The following is a 25,523-nucleotide window of genomic DNA, read 5'->3' on the forward strand; positions in this document are numbered from 1 at the left end:
TACCTTAAAATATATTCTTAGAAATATTTAATTTCAAGCTTACTTCTGTCTGACAACAGCAGCCTTTCTGAACAAAGCAGGGAATACTGCAGTAAATTTATAGCAACATTTGTCAAAACCTAGCAACACCCCACTACTAATTTGGGATTCAGAACTTTACTAAATGTGCTGGAAAGTAACAGCAGGAGATGTTCCCAATTTGTGAATGAATTCAGTGCTCAGAGAAGTGAATGAGCCAAGAACAGCCTGGGCAGAGGGAGGTGTGTGGTTCCTCACCTCTTCTCCACATGACAGTTCTTGCTCAAAATTGGACACATGAATCTTGAAAGTTGGTTCCATAAATGAGTCACTTTCTGAGCAAAAATAACTTACATGAAATTAGAATCTGAAATGGTTACACTCAAAGGAACATTGGTTTTATTCAAGTAAATTTGTTTAAATAGAGTCCAGCAGAATATCTAGGGTTTGAAAACTCCTGGATCTGCCTTCTTACATGGTTTGAGTCATCTTTTTGATTTTGTCCTTTTCTCATCATCAGAGACAGTAAACTAATCTTTTCCACTCACTGGCACATTTCCTGGTTCTGTTCTCTCCCAGCTGCTCACCAAGCTTCTTATTTCACCTTTGTACTGCTGTAGCTTTTGTGTTCAGCTTTTCCTTACGTTTCCACATGCTTTCTCCCAGGTCCTCCTCTTTCAAAGGACAGTCTCTTTTCTGCTCGTTTTATATTTTATCTTAAATCCACTTTTTAATCCTTCCCTTACTGCAAGTTAGATTGTTTGTTTGCTTGCTTGCTTTTTTGTTTTTGTTGTTGTCTAGTTTTTTGCTTTTCTTAAAGAGATATACTGAATGGTTACAAATAGTAACATTTTTTAAAAATCACCTTTAATTAAAAATCACCTTTATTTAAATCACCTTTATTTAAAAATCACCTTTAATTAAAACAATCCCTCTTACCTGGGGTTTACACGAGAGCTGTTTGAACACAGCCTCCAACAGGGCCAGCTCAGGCCTTCTGCTTTACATTTTTATCCTGATCTCTCTTTTTTTTCCTGTTTCTTTCTTTCTACTCATTTTCACTTCAGCTCCAAAAGAGATGAAAACTTGTGGATCTAATCCATACACATAAATTTATAAAATAAAGAACAGGAGGGAGTATTTTTCTTGAAATTGTTTTTACTTATGCAGATATTAGCTGATATTGAACCACAGATAGTAACCACACAGTGATTACTATCACACATGCTTTCCTTCCTTCCCTGGAGTCCTGTTAATCAAACCCTCCCTGCATTAAATGGTACAGTCCTGTTAAATCAAAGGCAATTCACTGATTTACTACAGCTGAAATATCTCCCGAAAACATTACCCTTCTCAGGTTGTGTTCTTTGCATTCTCTAGTAGGCATATCACATCAGCAAATCCATAAAATGAATTGCCACACAGTAAAGCAGCATGGCAGTAGATCTATTTCTCACCTGTGCATTGAAGTGTGGTTCTTCTGCAGTGGAAATGGAGCCAACATGTTTGTCACTGACACATAGAGAAAAGCTCATGTGCTGACAGAAAAATTCTTGTGATGACAGAGTAATGCAGGGCTGAGAAATCTATCAAGAAAAAGACGTGGAGAAGTTGTTCTGCTGAGCAGAAATGTAAATAATCCACATGTATTGTGCTTCTGGATCACCATCTCATCTACTTGCTTGGATTTGTATATAGAATATATTTAAATTCTTATGCAGGTATCTAAAACTATACCTTTAATTTTACCCACCTTCTTAAATCTGCTTCTCTGACAGTTATAAACATCACAGGTTTTACTTCACTTAGCTTTGGCCTTCTAACAGTTAATCATCTCTTTTAAGCTAATTGATCACATCTCCTCCAAGGCTGATGGGAAGAGATTCTTTCCACCCAAAGCTCTCCATATATGTTTCCATGGTTTACTACCCAAGCTAGATAAGCTTGCACACTGAAATTATAAATAGCTGGTACTGAGTGAGAACATTCTCACCATTTGTGGCTGAATCTTGTATAGCACAGTTCTTGTGCGGAGCCAAGCATTTTGAGTTGAGAAAGGAAACATCACAAATCAGAGCTAGGATGTTTATGCAATCCACAGATGTCTAACAACACACTTTCATGGGTACAGACATGTTAATATGTAGGTACCTGAAAGTCACAGAAATTGCTGTTACATCTATTAAATATTATTAATATTGAATATTATTGATATATGCTATTAATATTATTAATATTTTAGTCCATCTATTAAATATTTCATTTAGTTGTTTTCATTTTAATGGCCTGACTTCTGTTTCTTCCTTCATTTTCCCAGTGAATGGACGACAATCTCATCCCAGGCACTTTAAAAACCCACTCAAATCCCACCTAAAACTGAATTTGCTTGTAACTCCATGGGTAGTAGAAAACACTCTGAGATCAGTGAATTGAAACTGATTGACATTAGTTGACTTTTTATTCTTTTCCTGAATCTAAACCTCTAATCCATTATATTAAAAAGTATTTTCACTTTTTAATGTAATGAATTAGATGGAATTTTTTACTTTGTTTAATTTCATACAGTATTTTCAGTACTCTATAAATATACCAGTCATAGTGAGGAGCATGCTTATCTGCAAAGAAAAAGTACTAAATTTGGTTTAAATACCAATGGTTTATATGTACATAGGATTTACTTCCATTATAGTCTGAAGCTGGTTTTCAATGCTCAGGTAGAAAAGACACATTTATTCTTGCAGATCTGGCCACATGGATAAAACATGGAGCCCCATCTCAGACTTGATTGGCATTTTTAGGGAGTGGTAGATATGTCTAATGGACTTGGGTAATCACATCAGGAGTAACACAGTGTAGAAGCACTGGACTCATGTACAGATTACCTTTGCCTTGCAGTATTAAGAATATTTTCCCATATTTTTGAAAATCTAGAAACCTGAACTGCTGAGTAGCTGCAAATCCAGGGAAGCCCTAGCCAAAATGGTAAGATTAGTTTCTATGGAAAGAGGCAAAGTGCCACACATAGGGATGAGAAAGAAATAACTGAATGAATAAGGGAAGAAGTATCAGTTCATAGAGAGAAAATCTGGAGATACAGGTGATTCAATGAGATCTTAAAGCAATGTTGCCCTACTTTTGCAAAAATGTGAAACTTGTTCTATATTAGGTGATCATCAAGATTATAAAATAATCTCTATATACCAATGAACATTTGTAAAGTCTCAGATAGATTATAGCACATGGGTTGGGTTGTAACAGCTCCAAAATAATGGAAAGTAATTGAGGAAAATTTACCAGAAGCCACAATAAATGGTAGAAGATTTAGCACTCTTTTTGCACAGAACACAGAAAATAGAATGTGAAAACAGTTTTCCAGTTCATTTGCTGCAAGGTGGACATGTGTGTTCCCTGTGATGTCCATTACAGGAGAAGAAATGGTGGCTTGCATTTCAGAGTGTGGAAATACCAAGGAAGGAGCTTTAATGGCAGGGCTCAAGAGACACAGGAATTGTTGGGCAGCAAGATGGAGAGTCTGGGATTTTTCAAACAAGTTCAAAAGACATTTCTTATGAATGACATGATGGTTGGGCATCAACTTAAGACCGTGGGATGATAGCAAGCCTGTTCATATAAAGTTATGCTTCCAGAATGTTCTTAGTTCTCTCCCCTGATTGGTTGTTGTTTGCTGCATTATTTTTAATACTCCTAATCTCAGTCTATGATTGGAGCCCTGCCTTCAGATCCACCCTCAGATTTCCATATATAAACTGTTGTACCAACCCTTTTCCCACCTTTTGTAGTTGACCCTATACTGTGTGTTGGCTTTCTGCCATTTGTTATTTTGCCATTAAAGCAGTTTTACTTTTTGGGTCACCGAAACGAGCCCATCCCGTTTGTTCACACCACTCCTGGCTGGCCTGGGTCTGGGGTCACAAAGCTGAAATGTGACAAATGACACAGTTCATTTGCTCCTGTCTTGAGGATGGCCCTCGTGGCCTATGCAGCCCCCTCCATAGCAGGGCTTCTCTAAATGTGTGCTGAAGGTGCACTCAGTCACCAAAAGCAGCCGGGTCAGCATGTACCTCAAAGCCAGCCTGGCTTCAGCTGAAGCAATGCTCATGCAGAGTCAGAGACTAGTGTCAAAATGAACATGGAATCAAGCAAAAATACCCGAAGTACCCCATTAATCCCCATTAATCTTTGCCCCTCTGCCCCCGACACGGGTGGGAGGGCTGGATCTCGGGTCACTCTGTGGGTCAGTCTGTGCCAGACTCTGTCACCACACAGCTCCTCAGTTCTGCCCTCACTGCAGTGTTTCCTGCACAGCACTGCAGGCACACTCCCACCAAACCCCTCTTCCACCAAGTCCCTTTTTCCTTCCATATGGACAGATCAGCTGCAGACTGTCCCACACTAGGAGCAGGCAGAAGTGCCAAGGATGGCAGAGGACAAAGTGGGTGGCATTTGCTGGTAACAAAGAATACAGAGGGCTTCTGAGGAAATATTATATAAGGTAAACTGCTCTTACAGTTTTTTTAGAAGCCATACCTAAAAACCTTAACAGACTCTGGAGCTGGCCTCAATAAATGCTTTTTATTTTAAAGGCTACAGTGGATAATGTGGCATACACCTCTAATTAGAGAGCACAGGAAATAAAAAGTAAATTAAAAGGCCTGCTCTTCTGGGATCTCTTTTTTTTCTTTTTTTTTTTGTCATGTGAATGTTTGTGCCCCATTTAATCATTCCAGAGGTATGAATAAAATAATAATATTTGAGTTGGCTGGAATTTATTTTTCACTTGTAGAAAAAAATTTGATTTCTACCACCTTTAAATAAGAGATAATAAAACACAAAGAATTTGGAAAAATGTATCTTTCCCCAATAAAATAAATGATGTGACAAGTATAATTGCCTACAGAGGAATATAAAATGTCCTTGAATCATTTTGAGTAGTAGCAAACAAAATTTATTCCTCATGACCTAGTACTTTTGTCCAGAAGCAATAGCCATTAAAAGCATTCACAACTTTTAAGTGATACAAAATCAGTACAGGTGAGAGATTTTGGGCATGTGGTATGGCACATACTTCAGGGAAGCTTTCATTACAAATAATAGTTTCATTCATACAAAAATATCAACAGAGATGTCTCTTATTATCAGAGTCTTTGAGTCTAACCTTGTCCTTCCTGAAACTACTATTGATTCTGGTGGAGACAAGATGTGCCTCTATATTTTTTAATACTTAAAAAAGACCTGCTACCATGGATGTCTTTCATGTAACATGAGTAACATGATATGAAAAATTTTTCCCTACTTAGTTTTCATTTGTGTCTTCATACCAGGCTAAGCACAGCCCTGGCTGAGTGTACATGATGCATTTGATGTTAAGGGTGCTGGATGGATAAGGAACGTGACTGACAAGTCCTTAAAAAAGATTTGTCACATGTATTTTAAGCTAAAAAAAGCTCTATGAGAAATACAATTCATCCTCAATGTTAAGCTTGCTAATATTTTTCCAGCAGCAAGTGGAAATAGAGAATTATATAAAACATAGATGATCGCAGAATAAGAACATTTTTAGCTAATTAACTTGACTGGATCTGACGTGATTAACTTATGAGTATCAGGCCAGTTTCTATCAGTATTTTGAGGTTATCTCAGATCTTGTTCTGGTATAATGGACTCACTTCTTGAGACACGGGATAGACTTTCTATCTCTGGGTGGATGAAAATGGTTTCTCATCTGCATGTGACACATAAGTCCTTAGTTCAAGAGGTTCTTCATTTTCCTTCTCTTTCTTTTCTTAGAAAAAAGGAAAATGTTACCATGAAGCAAGTGAACTGATGGAGTGGCTTGACATGCAGCACTTGAAGATAGCTGGTCTGTATTTCTGTATAAAATGTTCTGCCATCCTGCTTCTGCCATGCAGGACCCTTAACATCAACAGTGTGTGCTGTACCACAAAGCAAGCAGGACAGCTGAAGTAACACACAAAAAGGATTCAACTAAAGAAGCTAAACTGACTTCTATACCCTTCAGTAGAATTCCACTGTGGATAGGAATTAAGAAGGAATAACTTTGGGCAGCTTGGGGCAGTTGCAAATTTCTGCTGTTTGCAAAATGTGCCAGAGAGCAGTTGGCACATTTTTTTCCCCACAGATACCTGCCCAACAGAATTTTTTACTTTGGCCCCCCTGCCAGTATCTTGTCTCCTTAAGGCTTGTCTGTGCTCAAAAGGGATAGCTGCACAGCTAGAGCTAATGTTATCCCTCCTCCTCCCAGCACAGAAACAGCTCATACAAGAGAAGGAGCTCCTTGCTGGCACTACTCTCAGAATAAGCTGCACAGAAAAAACCCTGTTTTCTTGTTAAATTGAACCTTTTAGGGTTTGGATGGTTTTTGCATATTTATGTTGGTTAAAACCCTGGTATCTTTGCTCTTTATAGACTTAATTGTGCCTGCAAAGATGCAAAACGTGGGCCTGTCTTGGGAGTGTAATTCAATGGCTAATTCAGCAATAGCAAGAAAAGTTCTGTGCACCTTTGTCTTCTGCTTAACACCTGGAATTTTTCAGTGAAAGTACTATACTGTATTAACAGAAAAATTATCAAGTGGGTTATTCCTTAATTCTATGCAGCCAGCAGCCATGGTTTTTTGTTGCTTTGTTGGTTTTTCTGGTGTTATTCTTGAGTAAAGATATGAATCACCAAAGGTATACGTGAAGCTTCCTTGGCCCTCAGCATTGAAATGGCTTCTTTCACCTATTCTAGCCAGCATAGTTATGTTAATTTTGTGCACTATTAAGAACATTTTACATCTGGCTTTGAAAAGTCAGATAGGTTCAGAGCACTAATTTCAGGGGAAGTCAGACACAGAATAACCTTTAAGGATGAGCCTCTGCTGTACTTCCACCAACACCATGAGCTGACATAAAGCTCCTCTGGTGCATGTTGTACTCTGGCAGCTCACAGATCACAGCTGCTTCCCCTCCTGCCCACAAACACTACCATCCCTTTCAGTTACATAAGAATTTGTGCAACTGTATAGTGAACTGGAGCAAGAAAGTCATCAGGGTAAAACTTACTTGCTATGAAAGTGGTTAATTTGAATCTGAATTAACTCCTTTACAGAGGTGACCCTGTGGCCTCCCAACACTAAGTGTGGCTATGACAGGAGGGGAATCAGGCTCCTGTAAGGTGACTTTTGACAGAGGTCCTCACTTGTGCCAGCAGTGTAGACATGTGTACATGCCACTCTTTCTCCTCAACAGTGAAGAGAAACCAGTTCTTTCTCTCATCTTATTGATGCTGTGAAGACAAAATTGTACAGACTCTGATCTTTAATTTTAACTGAATCTTCAGTTAAAACCAATCTTCAGTTTTAACAGTTATTATAACATATGTCTTACATAGGTAAGTGAAAGTGGTAACTCAAAGAAAAACAAACATCTGAATATCTTCAGAAATACAACAGGAATACATCTGTAGAATTTCAGCCCTTTCACTCACTTAACAACTGGAGAATAATTCAGGCACCATGTGTCTGATCCCGTGCCATGCACAAGCATCTCAGGAGTCTCAGTATAAGCAAAGCCCTTGGATTTGAATAGGAGAACTCATGTTTTCCTGCATTCGTTGTGTCAGTTTGAATAACTTCACTGACAAAAATCCCAGTTGTAGTGGTTACTTATGAGAATAATTCACAATTATGTTAAAACAAACTAATATTGATTTTATAAGGAAAAAAAATATGTCTTCTAGAACATTCTCTTTTCTGAAATACCTGAATGTTTGTGAAGTCTAATGTAAAATACTCTTTGAGCAATTGGACAGTCACTGCTTATATATATCAATAAGAGGCTTCTGTAGATCCATTCTGTAAAGTGGGTTCTCTAAAACTGGCATGGTAAAAAATATTGCTTTTTAATATTTTAATTGATTTTGGAATGGTTCTCAAGAGATACTGCAAATATGCATTTCTGTTAAATACTTATCAAGCTAATATAGAGTTACTCACAACTTAAATATGTGATTAACAGAAATATCCTATTTCTCATTAGGTGTAGAGGCAGCACAGGTTTAAAATCCACCTGGTGGATCTCTGAATTCTCTGAGGCTATCCCATCAATAATGAGCACCAGCTGTTCCACCCTGCTGGTCAAGATCCCAGAGGGTAGAGCATGTATTAGGCATCTGAAAGAGGATTTAACAGCACTTACCAAGCTGCTCAGTTTTTCAGAGATAACACAATTATTCTTACAAACTTCTTCATGAAAGTCTTTCACAATTAGACTCCGTCAAGAGACAGTCAAAGATTTCTCAATTGTATATACCCAGGTAATGCAAATTTTAGTGGTTTATTTTACCTGAAGAGCAAGTGGATGTTATTCGTCGTGTTCCTAATAGCACTGAAGGTTATTTGCAGTTTTGGAGAAGGCAGTAACCATTATATCAGTTCTGACAGGAAATGATAAACAATTGGAATATTTCAGTACAGTTGAAACTTTAATCTCAGCACTCTATCATAGCTGAGTCTCCCTTGTTTTGGGGAAAAAGAAAATGGGTTTTTCTTCTAAACATGCATAATTTTTCAAAGAATGGCTACATCAACTAGGGAAAGCCTCTATTCCTCAGCAGTAAGAAAAAGAGTGAAAAATGTCATGAAAGGAAGAAAATTGGGACTACCTTTTATGTAGATTTAAATTCATGATCTATCAGGATATTGCTTCTGCACTGATGTTGGTTTATTGTGAGTCAGATTCATAGAAGTATCAGGCGTTCGTTTTCTGTGAAATCAAGCCAACTGAACCCATACCACTGGAGTTATTAGGAAGTCTTCCTGCTAAATATATTGTCAGATATCTGTACACTGATGAATTCACTGCATTATAATGCAGATTGCATATTTTATGAACATTCTCAGAATCTACTGAAGTGCTTGTGTGATAAGAGAAAGGATGCTCAAAAATTCTCTTTCCACCTTTTTCTTCTTTAAAATAATGAAGAAATGCAAGTTCATCTGAAGCAATCTTCCATTTCATGTTTTTAGTAAGGCTTCATTACAAGTCAGCCAAAATAGATAGAAAGGCTGCTACTTACCTGAAAAGTTTTGGATAAGTCATTTGTGTAATAGAATTTCACTTCTATGAAGTCCTTGCCCTCATCTGCAATGCCTAGAGCTGAATTTTCAGAAACCTTGAGACAGCTGGATGAAGAAATAATGTTAAATGGTAAAACCCAAAAAAGAATAATAAGGAATAGATCCATCATCTTGTTCTGAACAAGGCTGAACTAGACTAGACAACAAACAGGTTTCCTTTCTACATGAAACTATCATTTGAGAAAATCTGGATGGTGAAGAAATAGCTAATGAGTCACTAATCTAATGAGTCATTAATCTAATGATTAATGAAAAATATCTAATTTTGTGTCCATGAGGGAACGTCTAATAAAAAGTGTTTGGCTGATGATTTAGTGATGGAGGCATATAAAACAGATAGATAATTTTGTACCTTCCCATGATCTTCCTGTCAAATACTCTCTTTTAGATTGTTTCTATTAAGCTATCTGCAAACACTGTCAGAAGATCATTTTCTGAAGGAGCTGTAGATAATCCAGAAATCTTCAATGGCTATGCTGGCATCTTTGAGTTACTGCTTTCTTGAAATATTTGTGTGTGTGCCTAGACTGATTTCCACAAGGTTGGTAGTTGTCTTTGGAGGTGAAAACGTGATATTTAAATGATTGATTATTTCTTGAGGATTGACCTATAAAAATATTGGATTTGTTTTCTTAGGTTGCTTCTTATGGAATGCACTATAAAAATTTGATTCTATAACATTACTCAATAATCTGAGAAGGAACAGATTCTGTTTTCATGCTACTTTATTACTAGTTCCATGGAAATGAAAAATGTGGATATTGTGAACCTGGAAAGGATCAAGATCTAATCCTATAGTCTTCTCTTGTCATTGTAGGATGTTGAATTCAGAAATTGAAATTATAGGAATTTTTTTGTTTTGTTTTTTTTTTTTTTTTTTGGTCAAGTAAGTGTTTCATTATTTCTGTAGCATATAAAATACACCTCCAAACCACAGGGCAAATAAATATTAAGCTTCATAATAAATATATATTTCAGTTTTTCACTCTCTGCTTCATATCAGCTAATATGTTTTTAATTTATCACTCAAAATTAATTTCAGAATTCAAACCCAACATTGAAGTCAGCAGTCAATGTATTAAACTTATAGTGTCATGTAATATCAATCCCTATGTTTGTACTTCTAAAAATCTGTATTACATATTATTGAAGATCTTTAATACACATACATACACAAAAGCTCTGTGCTTACTACTGACATGGACTCTAGGGTTTTAAATGAAGTTGCACATTATATGAAATATACTACAGCTCATCTTTCCAGAGATCAGTATCTGGTTATGTATTTGTATTTTGATATTGGCTACAATTTTAGTAGGTATTTACTTTAAAAAATGTGTTACAGTCCAAATATTTTTTTTCAGATGAATTGATTTTCTTTTCTAACAGCTCATATATCCTTACAAACAACTTGAATTTGATACATGTATTTTGTTCCAAATGATAAAATAAAATAGTCACTAGAGTTTCTGTGAGAAAATGACATGTGTATTAGGAGTTGAAAATCCTGTTCATTTGATTAGAAAACACTGGTACATCCTCTCCCTCCCCAAAACACATTTTTGTTCATCATGGACGATGAAGCTAATTATACAGGATTTTCTTGCATGCTGACTGAAGCTGGTTTGCATGTTAATGTGGAGAAGAAACAGCATTAAGACTGTCAGTACTGGACATGCTTCAATGTTACCTTTTAATTAAAAGTTCAAATTTCTGAGAGAATAGCTGGGAAAGAATGTACCGGAATCTTACACAAGAGCTCGACTTACAAAACACAGCAGTCACATGGGTTTGTTTCCTGTCACACACTGTTAGCATCAATGACACTGCTGCTGCCAAGTTCACTTGATCTATGCATAAAAGAGATGCTTACTTTTCAAGAGTTATTTGCCCAGCAATAATGAAAACATCCCAAATTCCTTCATAGTTAACATGCCCCCACCCCCAGACATTATTAATATGCGGCCATACCGATGAAGAAAAACAAAGTATTGAATTGCTGACCTCAGGAGTTTTCCTGTGGGGTGGGGGTTACTTTGATTTGGGGTGGTTTAAGTTTTCTCATCAGGAGCAGAGTTTTCTTTTAATGGCTGTTGCATGAAAGCACATTTTCTCTACTTACCAGCTTATCTGTAATGTTTTGCATGGATTTCTAGATTGAAATTCCTCTCTTTAATGAAAATTGAGATAGCTGGCAATTCTCTCAAAGCTAGGTTTATGTCCTGAAAGTGTAGCAGCCCAAGGAAAATAATGCACCAAGTTTGTGATTTAAATCATTCATTCCTAACAGTAAGTGAATATCATATTTTCAAAGATAACATGTCAAAGTTTCCCAGAGATATTCATTCCAATGGCTCACATCTGATTATCTGTTGTGCTGAGGTAAACACAGAGTAATTTTCCTTGCACAAAAAAATCAGCTCTGTCATCATACAGCTATAAATTGAAACACAACTGGCCCACCCTTTTTTGATTTTGAAGTGTAATGGCTCAGCTCAGAACAGCGGTTGAAAAATATTTGTATATTTGGTCCATTTTAAAGTCAAATACCATTACTTAAATGATAACTGGAATACTTTCTTTAGTAAAGGCAGCATAAACAATACATACATGAATTAGTCATCTTTTCTTATGAACTTTACAGTTCAGTGAAGAAAATAATTTAGCCAATGAACAGCTACTTGGTCAGAATAATATACCTAAAGTTGCATTTGATAAATGAAGAAAATCCTTTCAGTGAAAAGGGCATTCACCTTGGTGCAGTCTTGTAATATTTTTCCAAGTTAAACTCTATTTGATTGTTTCAAAAGTAATTTTTTTAAGGAAACAAATGTCAGATCAGAGGAAAAAGCAGTCTAAACCAATGTCCTCTCTCTGTGAGTGAAAGAGGATGCCTAATTAAGCAAAATCATATAGATGTGTATAATATTCTCTCCATCTGCTGTTCTAAGTTCTTATGCTTCTTATGTTCTGTGACAGGGCTTTCCCAGTGGATCTTGAAAGCAGAGGAGGCATTTGAGACATCATGTTTCTCTTAGCCATTCAAAATTTTTCTCTATGCTTAATTTTTCTTTTTTTTTTTTCCCAAAACAATTCCATAATTTTTACCTTTTCCCTTTTTCTGAACTTCAGAATGTGTGTACACATTTTCATTGTACTATGAATACATGACATTTCCTGATCACATGAAAAAGAAGCATAAGCCAAAGTCACCTTTGGCCTGCTTACATTTCTTAGATTTTGATCCTGATTCCTTTTCAAGAACACTTATTCTAGACATCTAGATCAGCTCAGAGGCGAGATCCTCCTTGTAAAAGAGACTCCAAATGCTAACATTTTCTGTTGCTTCATTTTTGACAGCTATCACAAAACTGCACTAGCTAGCCAAGGACTGAAACAGGAGACAACTAAGTCCTCACAGCTGCTCAGGTGTTGCTTTCAAGCCAGAACTCTGCCCTCCATGCATCTGTTAGAACCTTCTCATTGTGAAGCTTGGACGCTGTGGGGTCTCAACACATCCAGTTCAGAGGGAGAGGCAACCCACAACTGCAGCTCAGATCTTGGGTGAACCAAGTCACTTCCAAGGGGTAAAGCTGTCTGTACTGACTAGTCAGAACAGATGCTCCAGCTGTGGACACATCTTGTTCAGGTATCTCAATTTGGATAAGTCCAGGCAGCATAGCTGAAAAACAAGTAATGTTGAACAGTTTAACCAGTATATGATAATGAATTTTATTGAGATTTTTTTGGTGGATTATTTATAGCTTTGGTTTTTTTTTTCATTTTCTACACTAGTTTCAGTAGACTTTTGAAGTTGAAATACACAGTTTTGAAAAGCAGTTTTCAAAGCTTCATGCCCACAGAACACTGGAACATAATTCACCTGTGCACATGGGAGAGCCATTACCAGACACTTTCCCATGCCCAGACAAACATCAGAGAAAAATGATCCCACCTGAATGATGTGAGTAACCATGTCTACACAACACAGCCAGATTTTCAATGTCCATGAATGATTACAGCATTAAACCATTCAAAAAAGCTATTACTGGAAAAGTTGAATAATTGATTGTTTTCTCAAAACTGAATTCCCTACATAGATATTCGACACAATTAAGATTCTAAATTTATCAAATAAAGCTTTTGTTGTGAATTAGTCACTCCATGACAGCTACAAGCACAAGAAGATGTAAACACACATCAAGTATTGCTTTGTGAAATTTGTCACAATTGACAGCCTTCTGTTAAGGTCTCTGACAGAATGTAAATGGGGGTCTTTATTATTTGAATAATGTAAAAAAAAAGGAATATGTCAAGTCTATTGAATTTATTTTGACTTTATCACTCTAGGGCCTTCAGCTACTAAAACAGCCAAGTGTTGGCTGCAAACATTTTGCCAGAGACAGTATTTTACCTTTATTTAGCAAAATCAATTAATAACCCTTAAGAATCTGAAATAATTTTAACTTTCTTCTAATCTGTTTGTTTTTAAAACCCCAAAACAGAGGTAAAAGATACACTTAAACTGTATTCAGAACATAGCAAAGGAAGATAAGCCAAAAGAATTCTCTTTACCCAAAAACAGAGAAACAATTTCCCTTTATTTATTTATCTGTTTATTCGTGTTCTCCAAAATACATGCCAGAGAATTAATAATGTATTTTGTAAATAAGTTATGATCTAAGACATCAGTCTGAGAAACCACATATGCACATGCCTGATCAGGGAAGTACTTAGCCATATGCCCAGCATCAGTAGCACTCAAGCATATTCAATGGGATCCTTTCCAAAATTAGGGCCTGAGGCAGTGAGATATTAAAGGAGAACATTATCACAAAAAGTCATGGAATCATAGAATCATTTAGGTTGTAAAAGACCTCTAAGATCATTGTGTCTGATCATTAACCCTCTGCCAAATCCACCAGTTCCAGATCCAAGTTCCACTGGACTAACTTATCCTGCAATGTTGGACTGACTAATAAATGTACAGAGGTAAAAAATAGACTATTTTTTAAAGGGAATATTTCAAGGGTTTTGTTTGCAGCACAGGCCCCAAGAAGCCATGGTTGCATGACCAGGTTGTTGATATGCCATGGGAAAAGGGTGAGTGGTGTGGGAAGACTGAGAGCTAGTGCTGGTGCTGAAAGATGAAGATGAAATCACCACCCCCACTGTCACCACTTGGCTGGAGCCTTACACATTCTCCCCAAGATGTGGATGTAGTGAGTGACCTTTCAGAACTTCCACGTTCAGATAATCTTTGCCTTGATTTGTATTAATTTTGCATGCTCATTCATTCTTTGGTTTTCTGGATTTTTTTTGGTTCTTAGGTTTGATTCTCACTCCTGAACTTACATTCTCCATTTATGTTGATTTAAGGAGTTTTGCATGCTCATGATACTGTTTTTAGAAGCATCAAGTTTTGTTTTTATTAGAAAAATGTTTGGTCGCTCGTAATTAAACTTTCAACTTATCAGACATAAAATTTTGCTTCAAACCTACTCCTTTCTTTAGTGCAATGGCATTTATATGGATCCACCTTTCCTCTCCAATTTTTTGTCACCAAGTGTTTTCCTGTGAGAGCTACTTGTTACAATGGTTGACTCTGAAACCCGTTTTTGAAGCTCCTAAAGAAACTGGCTCCATTACTGATTTGTATCAAAAATAAGCCCAGAAAGAAATAAAATCAAATGTGGAAAGAAAATTGCAAGATTTTTGAATTTGGAAGTCAAGCTCATCATCATCCTTACAGCAGAATGTGTCGAATGGGGAAATAGCATTTGGGATTCTTGGCTCAATTCTTCCCTTCTTCTCTCAGCATATGCCGAAAACTGAAGAAGCACATTAGCAGCCAGACACTCCCTATCCTCAGGGGTCTTGCTCCTCAAATATACTTAGTACACTTAGGCACCAAATGGAAACCATTTTTTTGGTGCTCAGAGGAAAATGTTGTGATTTAGGTATTTGAAAATGTGGTGCTGACAAGTTTGAAAGTGAAAGAGGAAAGCTGATGATCTTGATGCTTGATTCTTTTTGAAATCTATCTGTGAACTCCTGTGAAAAAGACAAACCTTCCAATTTCTTCAAATTCCCTACTATTTTTCCAGTGTGAGATGTTCCTTTGTGTTTTTTTAAAAAGCTACTAAGTCTGTCATTTGATCCATGTTTGTTTCAACTGTAATGCAGCACAAACAACCTGTACTACTTCATACCTCAGGTTATTCATTCCCACTCTTCCATCATGCCCTCATGTTGTCAGTACAACCATTTGCAGGGCTTTGAAGAGAACTTGATTAGATAAGTGATCTGGGTTAATCATAAATCTTTCACGTTCACTCATTTACAAAGTTATTTTTCAGCCATATCAGCTCCTGATCCAGATGACCACATGAGCCCTAGTCTGACGTAGATGTGAGGTGGGGGAAGAAAGACATCAGGAGCCTGTCAATGCAGTTGGCACTGTGAATGGCTTAAACAAATTGTGAAAATACACCAAGCCGTCTGCTCTTCTTCTCCATGGCTGTCAAACATGGACCTTTTCTGTTCTGCCCTCCAAAAGAGCTGTCTTTAATTTGGTCTGTTCTTCATTCTGTCTCATGATGTTGCAGCTGGAGAGGCTGAGATGGACAGCATGTGGGACTGTGTTTGAAAGATCAGGCAGGATCCTCTATGTTGGGCAGGCCCCAGTGCCCGAGCTGGGTGAGCTCCTACAGGTGAAGGAACACGTAAAGATCTTACACCTATGGCACAATGCAGGGTCTGGTGGTGAGATGAGGATGGAAAAGCAGAGTCAGGGATGTGAAAGAAATAAACATCAGTTTATTTGATTTTTGAGCTGGCCATTCTTTAAAAAAAAGCCTGAAACCAGGTTAAAGCATATAATTCTAGCTGGATTATCTACAATGAAGCTCACTGAAGTTTAGCTCCCCCATTCAAATTTCATGTGTTTCAGTTAATTTATCTTACTTTTCTTGAGAGAGCATTAAAAGAAACCCCAGGAGGTTCCAGGAGGAACAGTTTGCTTGGATCTTTTGCGCCCCATGTGGATTTCAGTGCCAGATTTGTACTACCAGTCTTAGTTTATGCACTGGTCTTCTCCCTTTTGGCAGGCCACTGCCCCATTGCTGTGAACCAGCTGCCCACACAAATGCATTGAGAAGCAGGAGAGACACCACGGTGTTCAGGCAGCCCTGGGCCGTGTGCTGGTTCTGGGGCAGATGACTCAGAGCAGAGCCTCTGGAAGCCGTGATGTCCTGCTGCAGCCCCAAGACATGGAGGTGACACTCTCTTCTCCAGGAGATCCCCAAGGGGTCTTCATGGTGAGGCCCTTAACTCAAATGTACCCTTCTCTGGGCCCCCATCTCTGGTTTCACAGTGCAAGGCAAAACCACAATAACAAGAATTTTAGTTCTGGATGGAAGTTGGTCGGTGGAGGAATTCACACAACAGTTACCCAGGAAAATATATTACATATTTTTGAGGAAAATTGAGCTGTGAGCTCTCAAATTTCTACTGTAAATTCTTGTTAGATATGACAACCATGGTTTGAATTTACACTAGTTTCATCGAGGATATTCACTCATCATCCTGACATTTTTTCTCCCAGGATAGCATTTACCACACAAGATTTCTTGGACTTTCTCAACATTTTAAGAAAAATTTTCGTTATTTTCAGTTTAATTCAGTTATGTCTAATTTAATTAATTTAAATAAATAATTAATTTCAAGATTTTTGAGCCTTTTTTAAATCATCAGCCCATAAATTTACTTACTACATGGGATTTTCAAAACTTCAAAACTCTTAGGGTTCTAATTAAATCACAAAGCCTGTTTGGACATGATCATCACAAGTGTTAAATTAACTTCTTGAGAGCCATTAATGAGACATGATAATGTCAGGTGTTTTTCAAGTGACAGAAGAAATTCAGCTGCTGTGAGCTTGAGCTTAAAAAAACTAAACTGAAATAATTGCTGTTAAAGGTTCACTTCTTTAACCTTTTGTTCGATAAAAACTCAGAACCAGTTAACAGCTGAGAACATATTTAATCTTGATTGCTTCATTCTAGCATTACTTAATTTAATTCTTTTATCTTTATCTTTAGCTTTGAAATCTTACCAGCTCTTTCCAAGCCACAGTGATTGATAGTCATATTACTCTCATGTGAATTGGTAGTGAAGGTGATGTTTCTCTGCTTTGAAAGCAATGCCACAATGAAATTGAAAACCATACTTTTAAAAAGAGAAAGAGTACTTATGATTTGGGTAAAATTATCAACCTTGGTGCCAATACAAAAATTGAAGTATAAGAGTAGCCTCATTTACTCATATCCTACATTTAATTTGCATTTTATATCATCCCTTAAGTGCCAATTTTAATGCTAAATGGGCTGTTACTTTGGAAATAGATTATCTGGTTTGATGGAGTGCCAGAAGGTTTGACATCTAGTTCAGCACAAGGGTAGTTGAAGAAAGCCATCTTACATGCAACAATTTTCAAGGACAGTGGGAAATATTGCTCTATTCAGGAAACTCTGTATGCTAGACACATGTTGTTTACAGTTTATATGGACTGCAAGTGGTAAAGCACTCCACAAGCATTTACCCAGTGTTTCCATTACTCAGCCAGCCTCTATGTTAGCTTGTGGATCTTTTAAGTTCTTCTAGCTCAACTGATTCAGAGATCTGGTTTCACTGTGATACATTGACAGCAAGAATAGCAAAAAAACTGGTAGTCCACACCAAAGTTCAGGTTACTAATTTTCTGTCAAGGCTGGCAATAGGACAGCACTGCTGTCTCAGCTGAAGTCTCAGAGAGCAGTCTGGGTGGCTTCTGTGGAAGTACCTGCAATTAGTTCACTTTGGAGCTCCAAGTCCACCTACTGCCTGCCTGGGCACATCCCAGTTTGTGCATTTGGGCACCTGCCTTCTGGCTAAGCAGTTCAGAGATGTCTAGGGAAGTCTCCTAACCTTCCTAGGTGAGCCATAAGGCATGTTCAGAATGTGTCTGACACGCTGGACCAGGAAAATATAAAAGCTATTATTTTTGTTCAGAAACAGTTATTCACCATCCCTGTGGGAGGCAGCCAGCCTGATCACCATCCCCACCATCCCAGATACTCTCCATCTTGAAAAGAGTGAGTCTATAGTCGGAGCAGCAAGTCACTGTGGTGGACACCAGCCAGGAGGTGGCTTTCCACCACAGCTCAACTACTTCACAAAGGAAAGTGAAGGATTTGTGCTACCACAGGGAAAACAAAGGAGGGAAATACACCTCTATCTGCCAACACAAAGGGTGATTACCCATAAAGTTTTAAGCTCTCCACAAATGCTTGTAGATTTATTCAGTGATTAACTTTTTAATGTGACATTCCTAGATTAAAGACTACAAAGGAAGTCATACTTCTTTACATAATTTGTATTTCATTAGCATCTAGAGTCCCTAACAAGGTTGATCTCTAATATCCTAGCCAAGATATTAATTTGTTGAGGGACAGCCCCTAACAGTTTACAATTTAATAAAGTCAGGGAAGGATGGAGCTCTTATGATGTATATGTGTTTAGACCATTATGGGCCCTTTTCCATTTGTTGAATTTCAATTAAATTTGTATCGTTTTGGCTTTCCTATTTTTGTGGTGAGCTGAAAGGCTCTGTACACACCAAAACATCCAGAATGTTTCTAATATGTACCATCATGCAGGTATTATTTCTGAAGGGCATTAGAATGACATTCATGACATACTGAAGCTATTCTTTGTATCAATATAAACACACCCTAAATGAGGTGCATAAACTGAGCCATTCTGCGTTTGAAAGATTTACAGGGTGCTAAGCATGCAAAGTGTCCTAGATCTGCAAAGAGCAGTAAAATATATCCCTTCAAACTGAAAGCACTAACACTTCTGGGAGCTTAAGTTTGATTAATTATATCAATGGATGTAAACATTTGGTTTTCAGATTTTGACCTTAAACAGTGCATGAGCCACTGAAGAACCAGCACTCATCACATGTAATTTACAGCCCTGTCTTTTTCTGCTCTGTCTTTTCAATAATGCTCAAAGCTTTGTAAGATTTAGAGCCACCCACCTTTTTTTTCTGTTTTTTTTTTTTTTAATAAGCCTTTGTAACAAGAAGAGTTAACAACTTCTTAACCTTGGGAGAAGGGGTCACAATAGGCAAAGTGTGAACTGAGGCTTGTTCTGCTTTTAGAGGCACAGGGACAGGTTTTCACATTAATAGACATTCTACCTACACCGTGCAAGCTATGCTGGTTTGAATTCAGTCAAACTACATGAAGCCAAATAAGTGTGCAGCATGTACTGCCCTTGAGACTCACTTGGAATAAAAAATCTGTATCGACCTGTGCACCTGTCTTCCTCATTCGCTTCCTTTATTCTTTGTGCATACCTCAAACCCTGTGGAAAAATCTTTTGAAAATCTGTCGCTTTGGTTGTATGTACCTCTCTCGACCCAGGTTCAAGAATCTTTAGAAGAAGGTGCAATTTTATTATCAGTGATGCAAAGACTCTTCATATTATTACGTTGTCTGAAATACTCTCTCTATATATAATTTTTTTTTAAGAAAAGACTAAAGAAACTCACTAGTTCAACTAAAGTTCTTTGTGGGTGACCTGGAGGAAAAGTGTCATGTCTCCTCTGTGATGGCCAGAACCCCACAGAGGATACAAAGTGAGGCTGCACCAACACTGAATACAGAGGCATAACTACTGCTTTTCACCAGCTGTTTATGCTATACTTGATGCACCCCAGGATGGGGTTTGTTTTCTTGGCTGCCAAAGCAAATGTTGCATATTTGCATATGTTTTATAGCATTGTATTTGTATTAAAGCCTTATAGTTCTTCAAGGACCCAAGAAAACTACTACACAGAAGACTGCTAAGTAAAAACTAGATTGTCCCTGAATCATGCTGAAAAAAGGAATATGTGGTAGCAGATATCAACACAAGATTTTGCAGATATTAACTGGATGTCACAGTAGGCAATGTCAAGTTTCTTGCTATTTTTCAAAAGTTTTATATATTATTAAGTCAAATTTTGTGGCTGACACTGAATGTAGCAGAGCCCAGGATAGGTTAAGATTTTTAAAAATTAAAATATGAAGATGGGAAAGATAGATTTGTGGAGTATTTTCTAGGAGTGATATGTAGAGAAGGATCCTAATGGGAGAGGACAAGGATACTGGGCCAGATCCTTGCCTTTCAGCTCCTGCTCTCCCTCCTTCTGCCTGTGCAGGGGGCTGCCAGGAGCAGGGTCACTGCTCCTGCTTTGCTCACAGCTCTGCACCCCTAGGCACTTCTCCATCCACCTCTACCCAGCCTATAGAAATGGTTTTCAAACTATAGGTAAGCAGAAATGTGCCACAGTTGTGAGGGAAAAGGCCATGAGAAGGAAAAAATAATTTAGGCTGAGGAGATGAGGACTTCTCCCTTCTTTATAGTTTGCAGACTGCTTTAATTCTTGTCTGTGAGTAGCTCCCACAGAGCAACTAAAATTACAGTGAACTATGACATAATTGAGGAAAAAACCAGGATTTTGTTTGATGATGACCATATACTCCTGTCTGCCAATAAAATTACACACTCACATTTATTTCTGCTTTCACTGCAACCACTCATCCCACTTTTATGCTGTTTTGTTTTTAAAAGTTTAAAGAGTCTGAAATAGGACATTATCTAGTCAGATTTTTATATGTACTTCAACACTGAAGGTACAAAAGGACTGTTTTGACAATTTGCTGAAAATGCTGTTACAGTTTCTAGCTGTGAAGCTGAACTTACATTACCTCAACTGACCGGAGCTGTAGCAGACTCTCAGATGGAATGTATGCATCACTCTTTGCCAACTCAGGGTTATTTAATACGGTATGTCTGGAACCAGCCTTTTTGTTGAAATTGTTTTGGCTAAGGAACTATCCAGATGAGTCTATTGCAGAACTATGTGCTTTGACTGGGATTTTCAAAGTTGGTCTGGAATCACTCTGCTCAAAACCAGCAGTGTTAGAGATTATTTCTTTTGGAGAATATCTCTGAAACCAAAGGTTTGGTTTGGTTTTGCTCATTTTTATTTTGTTTATATATAGGATCAGTGCAACTCATGTATGCATATATCATTGTATATAAAATAACTTTACCTTTTCCACTGTCTGTGCTAAAAATATTCAATATAACATCAGCAGAGATAGGCTGATAAAGATAAGGAGGAGTATTAATTTAGTCATGTGAATGGAAGATATAATTTTTCAGTATACTGTTTAGCCATGAATCATATTACCCAGAGATGGTTAGTTACTGTGTTAATGGGAATAGCTGATGTATTGCAGTAAGTGCTGGCATTTTTCTTCTGCAATGGTTTTCTATTCACACTAATGAGCATTTTTCTTTTAAATTGGTTGCACTGTTTAATTCACTGTGATACCTCTTTGACACTCCAGAAAAATTTTTCTCTCTATCATACTAGTGCAAATCTAGGATCATCTATCTCTTCTCATCAGTGATAGACCTTGATTTGTTCAGTGTTTTAAACAAGATTTTAGGCATATTTCCATCACACAACGATAGCTGAGAAGAATCTGAAGGGTTGGGCTCACTTTTATTTCTTTATGTTGGTGAAAGAACGAGACTTTAGTCTTATGTAATTAGATGTACTATTTCATACCTGAGTGTATAGTTATGTGCATCACAGGCTGTAGTAAGTAATGAGTCTGAGCTATCCTCAAAGCCAGCAAAGATCGTGAGTGAAATATTAAACCCAAGTCAATAGTCATTGCTGAGAAAGCAGAGCTTGTTAACCTGGGCATGACAGCCCCACTGCTGCTGCTGCTGCTGCTGGTTGAAAGGTGACTGAAAGGCTGCCTACTCTGGCAGGAAGGAGTGGATGAATTTGGCAGAGATGAGCTCAGGTACAGCCTCACCTGCCCCACAGCTGGGACATTGTGAGAGGTGGCACCTGTGGAAGGGGCAGAAAAAATGAGTGTGTCAGCTCCTGCCTCAGACACTGGAGTTCACAATCTGCCATATTAATTTCAGCTGCTTTTCTTGGACGAGATTTGTCTGGATGATTTTTCAAGTCCTGCGAGGTAGATTGAATTCAATTTTTCATCTTACTCATCATTAAGTGTGTAATGGGCAGTTTCAGGCTTGTAATGAAACTAGGTCAAACAGTAGCTGGCTTGTATAAGCTCCAAATGTCTGGTTCACTAGAGTCTGGTGTGTTTTAAATGAGAATATATGGTATTTTGATGTACCTTAAAAGGCATAAAAGGATAAACGCACATGAATAGATTTTTCTGATAAAATATTCTGGAAATCAATTACGTCCCAAGTCCAGCATTTCCTTCTTCAGGCCTTTAGGATGTGGTCACAAGTGCAGTTTCAATGTCCAAAATTAAAGTTATATAGTTTAAATCCAGTTATATCGTTTAAATCCTACCAGCTGTCATTGCACTAATTCTAATCAACATCACAGAAAAGATACTTTGAAGTCCAGAATTTAAGTTTAGACGAGAATATAATGCAAAGTAGAATAAAATCTTTATATAGCCCCACACACACTCATGCAGTGTTTCAAGTATTTTGTCCAGCTTGTGATGCAATAGATAACATACCATGCATCTATTTTTAGCAAAGCTAGTACAAATAAAGAAATAGTCCAAACCAAAACATTTCACCATTCTCATTCTTGAAATTTTAAACAGGTGTTTTGGGACCACAGGTAAAGAAAAACATACAAATTATGATTGTAAAACTTGTGAATGCACATCTTTATACAACGTTCATAACAAAGGAAATAGAAATGAAGAAATTTATGCTAGACACTGAAATACCAGTGCAAAGCACAGTCTTGGGGTTCTCATGTCAGCATTCCTGCTGAGCCCGCAGCAAGCCACCTAGCCAGGCTCCATCATTTCTCTTCTCACCTTTTATTTCTTCTGAGCTTTTCTGGGGCAAATCTGCTTTTTTGCCCCCCGTGCTTATAAGATTAGCTGATTTAATCAAGAACTAGAAAATAAATTATGATAATGACACCTGGTTGTAATAGATAACAGGCTATGATAGATAACAGCACACTCAGTCAGTAGACAAAGGGTTGAAAACCATGTAGATATCAAGAGTGGCCATGATATTTACAAGTTCTCAGAGAATATGAATGAGGAAAGTTTTCAAAAAGTGCTGGTTCCCCATCTTCAGAGGCCTAGAGTCCTGTAATGCAGCCCACTCTTTGAATCAAAATTTATGCTATTAAAAATGAAGACACTCTACTTTTCCGGTACTAAATCGCCACCCGGATCAGTCTTGCTCCAGTGCCCTAAGTCTCACTTTCCCTTCTGCTCAGCATCACACCTTTGGTATCTCCAGTGATAGGGATTAGTCTTCAGCTGTTCCACAGCCTTGCAGTAAGAACACCTTCTTAGAAATGGGATCTGCAGATTCAAAACTACCACAGGCCAAAAAGAGTCACAGGTGTGGCTTTCCCATGTTGCAAATGTTAGTCTATTCTGTTAGGCTGCAGTGTGGAAGTCAGTGCGTGGCCTGAGCGTGTGTAATGGATCAGGAGTCTCTAAGAAGTTAGGGCAGGTTTAGCTGCCTCGTGCCTTTTATCAGCTTGCACTGGAGTGTAGAAGCTTTATACCCTCAGCCAATGCTGAGTAAGTAAATGCCAGACTTTGGGATCTTTGTGCATTTAAACAGAGGAACAAATTGATTTTGAGTACCTTCAAGGCTTAGACAGGACCTGAACATCAGCAGTCTGAGAACTGTGGACATGGTACAGGAGACAGAGTGTGAACAAAACCTCACCAGGGAGGCAAGCAGCTGGTCCCTGGGCTTGGGCTAGCAGTTGAAATTAATACCTACACTAGCCATTCTCATTCTTGCCTTTTTGTAATGAAAAAAAATCAGTGTATTTTTTTTCTACCCTGACCCCACTCATTACTTGATCTGAGTGAATATTTCACAGTATATTTATTTCCTGACAAACGGAGCTGATTTTTTAATTCTTGGGCATGAAACCATCTGCCTGTAGCTATGAATAGATTGCAGTTTCCTCATGCTTCTCTTTCTAAAAAATACAATGATTTCCACCTCCTCCACTTTCATCTCCCCCCTCCCAACATAATTATCTATATGGACTGATCCTGACCTGACCTCTGAACTGTTCTCTGGACACAGAAGAAGTCATCAGGGTAGTGTCTTTCAGCCACAGGTATAGAGAGCTCATGTATGTTGCTATTTGCTATTGTTTAATCTTATTTTGTTTGTTCTGATAGATAATCTCAAGAAGACCAAGATGTTATGATGAACAATTTCACAGATTTCTAATCTATTCAATATATTAAAACCTGGGGGAAGATACAAAAACACGTGCAGCATTAAATAAAATTGAAAAAGGTTGGTTAATAGAATAAGCACTTTTCTGAGTAATTTCTAAATCTAAATCTGACATGGAAATTTGAAGTCAAACATGCTTGAAACCTTATAAATATTATTTTGAAATTACATTTTGCCATTCTTCATTGTAGTAACATTCTCTGACAAGAAAGTGCAGCAGTGGTAGGTTGCAGGTTGAATGAACCATAACAATATGCATATATTAAAAACTCACAAGTATTTTTGGAAGAACTTGTGTTTTATTTGGGATGTACTTTGCTATAGTCATTCCAGCCTTTTTTTATGCTTGATTAATCATTGCTAATTTGTGAACTGACTAAGACAAGGGTTACATCTTACTGCAAGCATGTGAGTCATCTTGGTGGATTCAAGGCATGTCACTCTCAGTCTGCTGTAAAATTATGTTTTTCTGTCTTTCTCGAAGCCTGTTGTCTAATTCAGCCCTACAGCTGGATCAACAAAACAGCACTGAGTGAATCATTTGCTGTCATCCCTGTAAGCAAGGTTCTTGTACTAACTCTGAGTCAAGTCTGGAACTAATGCCAAATTTAAAACATGGCCCCATCTAAGCTGTTTCTTTGCAAGCAAATATAATACCTCTAGTTATCCTAAAGATTTATTTTTATTCTCTGGAAACAAATCTGGGAAAAGAGATGGGAGAGACTTGCTACTGCACTGAAATCACGTGAGCCTCAAACAGAAAGGCTGATAGTAACATATATTACAAGCTTTTATATCCTTAAAGTCCTGGACTCCTCTAAGTATATTGACTGCCTTTGGCTCACTGATCTCAATGGCAATTTAAAGCATTTGCTGTAGCAGGAGGTAAGAGCCATTTTACAAGGTGGAATGTACCAATATGTGAAAGACTCTCATGTTATCCATGGCATCTTGGGTTTCACATAGAACCTTAGTACTTATTTAGTTTACTTAAGTGCAC

The 25,523-nt window shown here is 37.6% G+C and overlaps 1 long non-coding RNA gene across 1 annotated transcript; it reads left to right on the forward strand.

Moving 5' to 3' along the window:
- Window positions 1–8,171: 8,171 nt before the first annotated feature.
- Window positions 8,172–14,882, forward strand: LOC147653456 (uncharacterized). Its single transcript, XR_015285883.1, has 3 exons — window positions 8,172–8,355; window positions 12,539–12,827; window positions 14,104–14,882. It is a non-coding gene; the product is annotated as an uncharacterized LOC147653456 (long non-coding RNA).
- The last annotated feature ends 10,641 nt before the right edge of the window (window positions 14,883–25,523 follow it).

The sequence above is a fragment of the Cyanistes caeruleus genome, chromosome 4, assembly GCF_971803275.1.
Source record: "Cyanistes caeruleus chromosome 4, bCyaCae1.hap1.1, whole genome shotgun sequence".
NCBI classification, from domain to species: domain Eukaryota; kingdom Metazoa; phylum Chordata; class Aves; order Passeriformes; family Paridae; genus Cyanistes; species Cyanistes caeruleus.